Raw genomic sequence first — 6,711 nt, 5'->3', positions numbered from 1 at the left:
TGATTATAAATAGTGTGATTTTCCATGTGAATAATGAAATATTCAAAGAATCATTATTTGACCGAAATAATCATCATATAAGATTTCCATGTGAGCAATGGAGTATCCAAAGACAACTTTTGTTTGACGGGACTTATCACCAATGTTTGATCAATGCATTGAGAGTACCACTTGCAGTTAGTCTTTTTCAATCCAAAGATTGAGGATTAATGATGTGTTAGGCATTTTATTTGGGTCTTGAAATTTAGCATAAAGATTATTTGTGCATTACATGTTTATTGTTCTCTTCTTTAATTGTTGTTGTTGTTACTACTATGGTTTAAATTACTCATATGTGAATCCCAAATCTGCATGCATAAAATTTAGAGTTTGAAATTATTTTTGTGGGAGTCCTAAGGTGATATATGAGTAACCTTGGTATGCAACACTAGAAAGTAGTAAAGTGCATTATGCATTAATTGAAGAGAACAAGGAACTACATGTTTTCATACCGGAAGTCTAGAAGTTTAGAGATCATTGGGTATTATGACTTCGATTATTTCAGAATGTCTTAATAGCAATCACTTCACATAAGGATTCACATTTGACCAAGTTGGTGGAGTTAATATTTTGCTATGAGACATTATACTAGAATTTATAATTGCTAAATTATTGTAATTGGCTTGCCTGTTGTCGCCAACATTAAGTAGCCATCAGATGTTTATTGAGACAATATCTTAGCAGTCTTGTTAAGGATTCAACTAAGTAAAAGTATTTTTTTTTTGCTTGACATAAAGTATTTGGTTATTGAATAAAGAATTTAGAAAATACATATTTGTATAGAACATATAGGAATTCATTCCATGCTAGCTGATCCATTTACTAAAGGTATGACATTAAAGTTTTTTCACAAGCATACTGCTCATATGGTTATAATTCCTGGCAGTACCTTAGTTTAGTGGGAGTCTTACTCATGTTTTATATCTTACGGTTTATAAACATTTTGTTATTTGGATTTTCTGCAGAAATAAAGTTGATGTTTATCATTTTATTTAGAGTCTGTTTTGTGTGCAATGTTTGTATTGCATTTTGGATTGATCTATATAAAAAATAAAGTTTGGACTAGTTGGAAATAGACATGATTAACATCACATTGTATGTAATTTCCATGTCGCTTATCCATATTTGATCTATGTCATCGAGTATGAGTAACAGTGGTGATCATTGTGGCTTAATCAAGCTAAATTGTGATGAAAACTACAGTGATTTCCTGTTGTTATATGAGATGGACCAGATAGTATAAAAGGAATCTAAAAGTAAATAACATACGGTTGCGCGCCTAAAGAATTTTGTGATATAAATGTCTAAGGTTAATATGAAGCCCAAGTGGAAGATTGTTAGGAATTTTATAATTCCTAATTAATTAATATGGGCTACATATTATATTATAACATTTATATTAATTATTTACATTTAAATGAGTTCAATATAAAATGATCTATTTAAGTGAGCCCATTAGAATGCTAACAGAAAATTAATATGGGCTTAATGAGTGGAAACCAGTTTGACCCATTAGGGGATAATGAGAACCTTAATAGGTTTAAAACATAAGGCATGGTTATGGTCCCCAGTACACCAAATCAATAAACAATTTCTCCTCTCCCCATCTGAAGAGAAAACGAAGGTCCCATAAGGAAGAAGGTGATTTGGTTGAGGAAGGTCATTAAACCAATTGTTCGTGACCACTGTCAGATTCCGCTGCGTGTTGATCAAGCTCTTTATGGATCCAGGTATTCCTTAAAACCTCTTGATAATCTGACGTAATGTGTTTTGATGTTCATTTAATATTTTATAAGGTTTATTGAAAATTCCCAACATTATCTCCGGTGCATTTGCAATATAAGAACATTATTCATCACATGGAATACAGATCACATGTAAATTTAAAAAACACACTACACATTATCAACATCTAAAAACAAGGAAACAGACTTTAAAATTAAACTGCAAACATAGTAGAAGTCCTCAATTACACAATAGTCATGGTTTTAAATTCTGATCCACGACTGAAATTGTGATCATAACGCCAAGGTATTTTGACACTTCACAGTCATTTTATGACCGGAATTGTGATAGTATCAGTCATATTTTTTTGTAATTATCCGTAATGTAAAGATTTTGACTCATCATGATCGTGATTGCAACCACAATTTAAAACCATGATAGTAGCTAACAGAATATTTCATAGCTCCATATGTGCTATAATGAGGATACATACAAATCCTCGTAGAAAAACTTTCTGAAAAGCTGCATAAGTGCTTCTTGGAAAAATATGTTAACAATAACACCATCTCCATCTGGGCTTGGAAGAATTCCTGCCCTATTTACCTGAAACAGACTTGCTAAACCATAATGCACAGGCCTTCCCCAACCAAAATTTGATTCATACACTGGCATGGTCATCAAGCTTGTGAGAAAAATGTTATGATCCCCAACAGAGGGCGTATTTATAAGGTGTTGTTGTCCCATGACAAAAGCCCTAATGTTGTCCAATTGTCATTTGCCTAAACCAACATTTAATTGTGACCTCAAAAAGTCTTCAGTAATTGCATGAAATGTTTCCCTTATCTTTTGAGCAGTGAATCCTAATGGGTTTGATATGATATCTCCCTCATAACATTCAGGTGTCGCTACTTTTGCCAAAGCATTCCCAAAATAATTCTGAGGTAGAGGTGGTTTCAATCTATTGCGAAAATTAACACTAAACCGAACTAGAATTGGTTGGTTTGAATTCTCACCAGATTCAGCACGAGCCATAGATGCACATCTCCATATATGAGCAACAACAACTTCAAATCAGCTATAAGGTCTGGACCCTTCTTTTGAAGGGTGATCATTAGCCTTCTTCTTTAGCCTCTCTATCTGGCTTGATGTGAGTTTTAGCAATGCAACGCTTCTCTTTTTCTGCTCTTTTCCTAGTGTTTGTGGTGCAGGCTTCAACTCTTGGAGTTTAACGCTTGGTGCTGATGCCTGATTTGGTAATAATTTGAGTAGTGTTCGATCGAGAAATGGCATTTCATCAGGGTTTAGTTCTTCTCCTCGAGTTAGCTTTGCCCATCTGTTCATGAAGTGAATCAGGCCAGTCACATCAGTCAAAGGATGAGAGATAAGAACTCCAATGGCAAGGCCTTCACCACCAAGGAACCTTGTTAATTCAATAGCAGTAGGGGAATCTCCTCTGTAGGATGAGTATCATCAACTTTTGGAATAAGTTCATCGGTCGACCCTGACGTTGAAAAGTCTCCATAATCACCAAATGTTTTTGTTGTTTCAGCTTCAATCAACGTCACTCCCTTGGCGTTGCAATTCACTTCCATTCGACCACTTTCTGTCAAGCTCAACCTGTCAGCTACTGGGTAGTAGTACACTAAAAGCTTGCTAAGAGAGTTTCTCAACCTCTCAATGGTGTCGCTGTTGGGTTTTGCTTTGTAAATGTAGATGGTGGCTACATGGCCTAGGACCCCAAGTTGGTCGCTATCTGATAGCCATAAAGGATCATTGGGAGTTGGTTGATATGGAGTGACGTTGTAAGAAGCCACAGTGGTTACCATTTTAGGTGAGTGAAGACCTCAATGTGCTTGAGGCTATATTGGAATGGTCCTTACCTTTCTTAGGAGCTCTTTATAGCGCTTTAATTAAAGTATTATAATGATTTATTTCCTTCTTTTCGGTCAAAGGTAGAAATATTTTAATGCTTTGATTAAAGCATTTGGGTTCTAAATCTTCTAGATCTCAAGAGTTAAATATATATCTATGTTTCTTTCTGTTTTATTCACTATATTTTTATTTGATGATTGAGGACTGCTATTTGTTACGATGAATTTCAATACGAAATTGCAAAATTAAATATTTTAATCAATAAGATAACAGAGCAAATCAGAAAGGTTTGGCATAATTTCATTTTAGGTTAAAATATATTTTTAATTTTTGATAAATATATGAATTTTGAGTTTGTTTTCTAATAATTTTTTTTGTATTAAGTTTCTATTAAAATAATAATTTTATTTTTGATTCTTCACATTTTTTTAAGTCACGATAAATTAATGAATTTTATATTTTCTTATTTTTAATTTTTTTATTTATCATTAGTTGTTTTCAAATCAACTAATAATAAATGAAAAAAATTATTAGAATGCAAACACAAAATTTATTAATTTATCAAAAGCTAAAGAAATATGTCAAAAACCAAAAACAAATTTTTTGTTTTATCACATGTCAAAAAAATAAAGCAAAAAAAAAATTATGAAGCAAATACAAAATTTAGGTATTTTTATATTAGGATTACAAACATATTTTAGTCGTGTGTGTGTGTGCGCCCCATAGGAAAAGTGGAGCCAAGGCGCTGGACAGTTATGACCGTGGATTACTTCCTTCGTCGTTTCTCTTGTTAATCTTGTGCCATACACAATGATTGGTTTGTTTTTCTTAAGGATTAGACGTAATCTTTATACCTTTACGTGTCCCTTTTGATATTATATATGTATTCATCATTTCTACTCATTGTTGGTAATTTCATTCTACTCGTAATGCTTGATTCTATTTGATCACTAGTGTCATGAAATTGGATTTTAAGTGAGACTAAAAATTAATCTTAGAATTTGAACCAAATGATTTTACTCTTTACGTTACATTGCTAGAAATATAGTGTAACGTTTTGATTGCAAAAAGTACGAGAATATAATTATAATGCCGGGGTATTTACTGCATATGCGAGGGATCGATATTTAGTAAATATTCTTAGGTTCCAAGTGCGAGGAATCGACTTGGGATAACTATGTGTGCATCAGTAATGTTAGAAAATGATTTATATATGTTAATCTTTAGGATACTAAGGGTATGAATGATGAAATCCAATCCTATGTTTTCTTGAATTAACTCAAGTCGTTTACGTAATTTACATATTTCTGATGTACTAAATTTCGTATTTTCCATTATTTCCATATTTTCGTTGTTCTCGTGATTCCGTTATTTTTACTATTCTTTTACTTTAAGTTGTCTTTAGTTAATCAAACCAAAATCAATGACATTCGATTAAATTTGTACATAACTATTGAACTGATAACCTTTATCTGAATAAATTAAGTAAAACTTGAGTCCCTGTGGATACGAACTCTTTTATAAATGTGAAACCTACAACGACAATTGGTACGCTTGCTAAAAGTCTAACAAGTTTCCAGCGCCGTTGCCGAGGATTGCCACGCTAAGTCTCGGACTTGCCTGGTAATTCTCCTAGAGCGTTTTGTTTTCATAGCACATGATGTTGGGCCTTGGACTCACCACACACTCTCAAAGATATTCATCATATTCATAATAGGTGGATACGAAGGATATCCGACCAATAAACAAAACCAAATAAAAAAAATCAATTCAACACACAATTTTTTTTTGCCTAAAGAACTATGTAGGTCTGATTTCCTAATTACACCTAGGGATACGTAGGAGCAAGGGCAACAAAAGGTTGTCGTTCTTTGTGATGGGCGCATGGGGTGCTAGCACCTTCCCTATGCGTAAACAACTCCTGAATCCCTTCTTTTCAAAATTCGCATACTTTCTTTTTGGTTTTTCTAATATTTCCCTTAAATAAACGTTGGTGGCAACTCCCTCTCATTTTCTTCTTAGAAAACAAGTCTCTTTTATTTTCTTTCGCTGTCCCGTCGTGATGTTAGGTTGCGACAATTTTAGATTTTCATAATTACTAGAGAGCAGGTAATATATATATTATTTTAACAAGTTAGATTATTTATTGTTTTTACTGTGTATAATTTATGTTATTGTATGTTGCAGATATTTGGAGATCTTGCACCATTGTTTGATGGCCACTTGGAAGAAATTTGGGTTGAGTGGACAAATTTCATTTTAGAAAAATTTAGAAATAGATCATAAGTTCTTTTCGGTAGCTTAATATTGTATTTAACTGAGTTTAGCATAAGTTGTTTTTTAAATTTAGTTATAGATCAAATTTAGTAATGTTTAGATTGGATTTATGTAGTTTACCATTGTTCGAAGTAGTTTAATTAAAATTGTTTTGGAGGGACTTTACCATGTAGTTATATGTGTTTAGCCATTTATTATTATTTATACCTTAATTTTAATATATATATATATATATATATATATATATAGAGGATTGATTTTTTTATTTATGGAAATTACATGTTGGATTGTCTTTAAACAAATAGCACACAAACAACAATAGTTTCTATATCAGTTATGACACTAATCAATGTAGAAAATCACTTTCTTCATCGGTGCTATGCTCAATGTAGAAAAATCCACTACTAGAAAATAGACTTTCAACATCGATTTTTTGAAAATCGATGTTAACATACACAACACGACATTAGTTATTTACAAAAACCGATGTCATATAATAAAAAAATATACAAAAAAACAAAAACTGCAAAAATAACATCGATTTTGGTTAAAACCGATGTTGTAAGGTACACAACAACATTGGTTTTTTTAGAACCGGTGTAGAAAGTAACTTTACAACATCGGTTTTATGCCAAAACCGATGTAGAAAGTGTCTTTAAATCGTACTTTCTACATCGGTTTTAGACCAATGATGTTATTTTTAAGACACTTTCTACATCAGTTTTAGACCAACCGATGTTTTTTTGCAAAAAAAAATATTTTATTTGTTTTTACAATGAACCAACCAGAACCTTAATT

At 32.3% G+C, this 6,711-nt stretch overlaps 1 pseudogene; it reads right to left on the bottom strand.

Annotated features, from left to right (window-relative positions):
• Nucleotides 1-2,507: 2,507 nt before the first annotated feature.
• On the bottom strand, nt 2,508-3,629 carry LOC114395809 (annotated as a pseudogene).
• Nucleotides 3,630-6,711: the final 3,082 nt, after the last annotated feature.

Source organism: Glycine soja, chromosome 18 (genome assembly GCF_004193775.1).
Source record: "Glycine soja cultivar W05 chromosome 18, ASM419377v2, whole genome shotgun sequence".
Lineage (NCBI taxonomy): Eukaryota > Viridiplantae > Streptophyta > Magnoliopsida > Fabales > Fabaceae > Glycine > Glycine soja.
The sequence above is the reverse complement of the archived record's forward strand: the minus strand, read 5'-3'. Positions and strand labels throughout refer to the sequence as shown.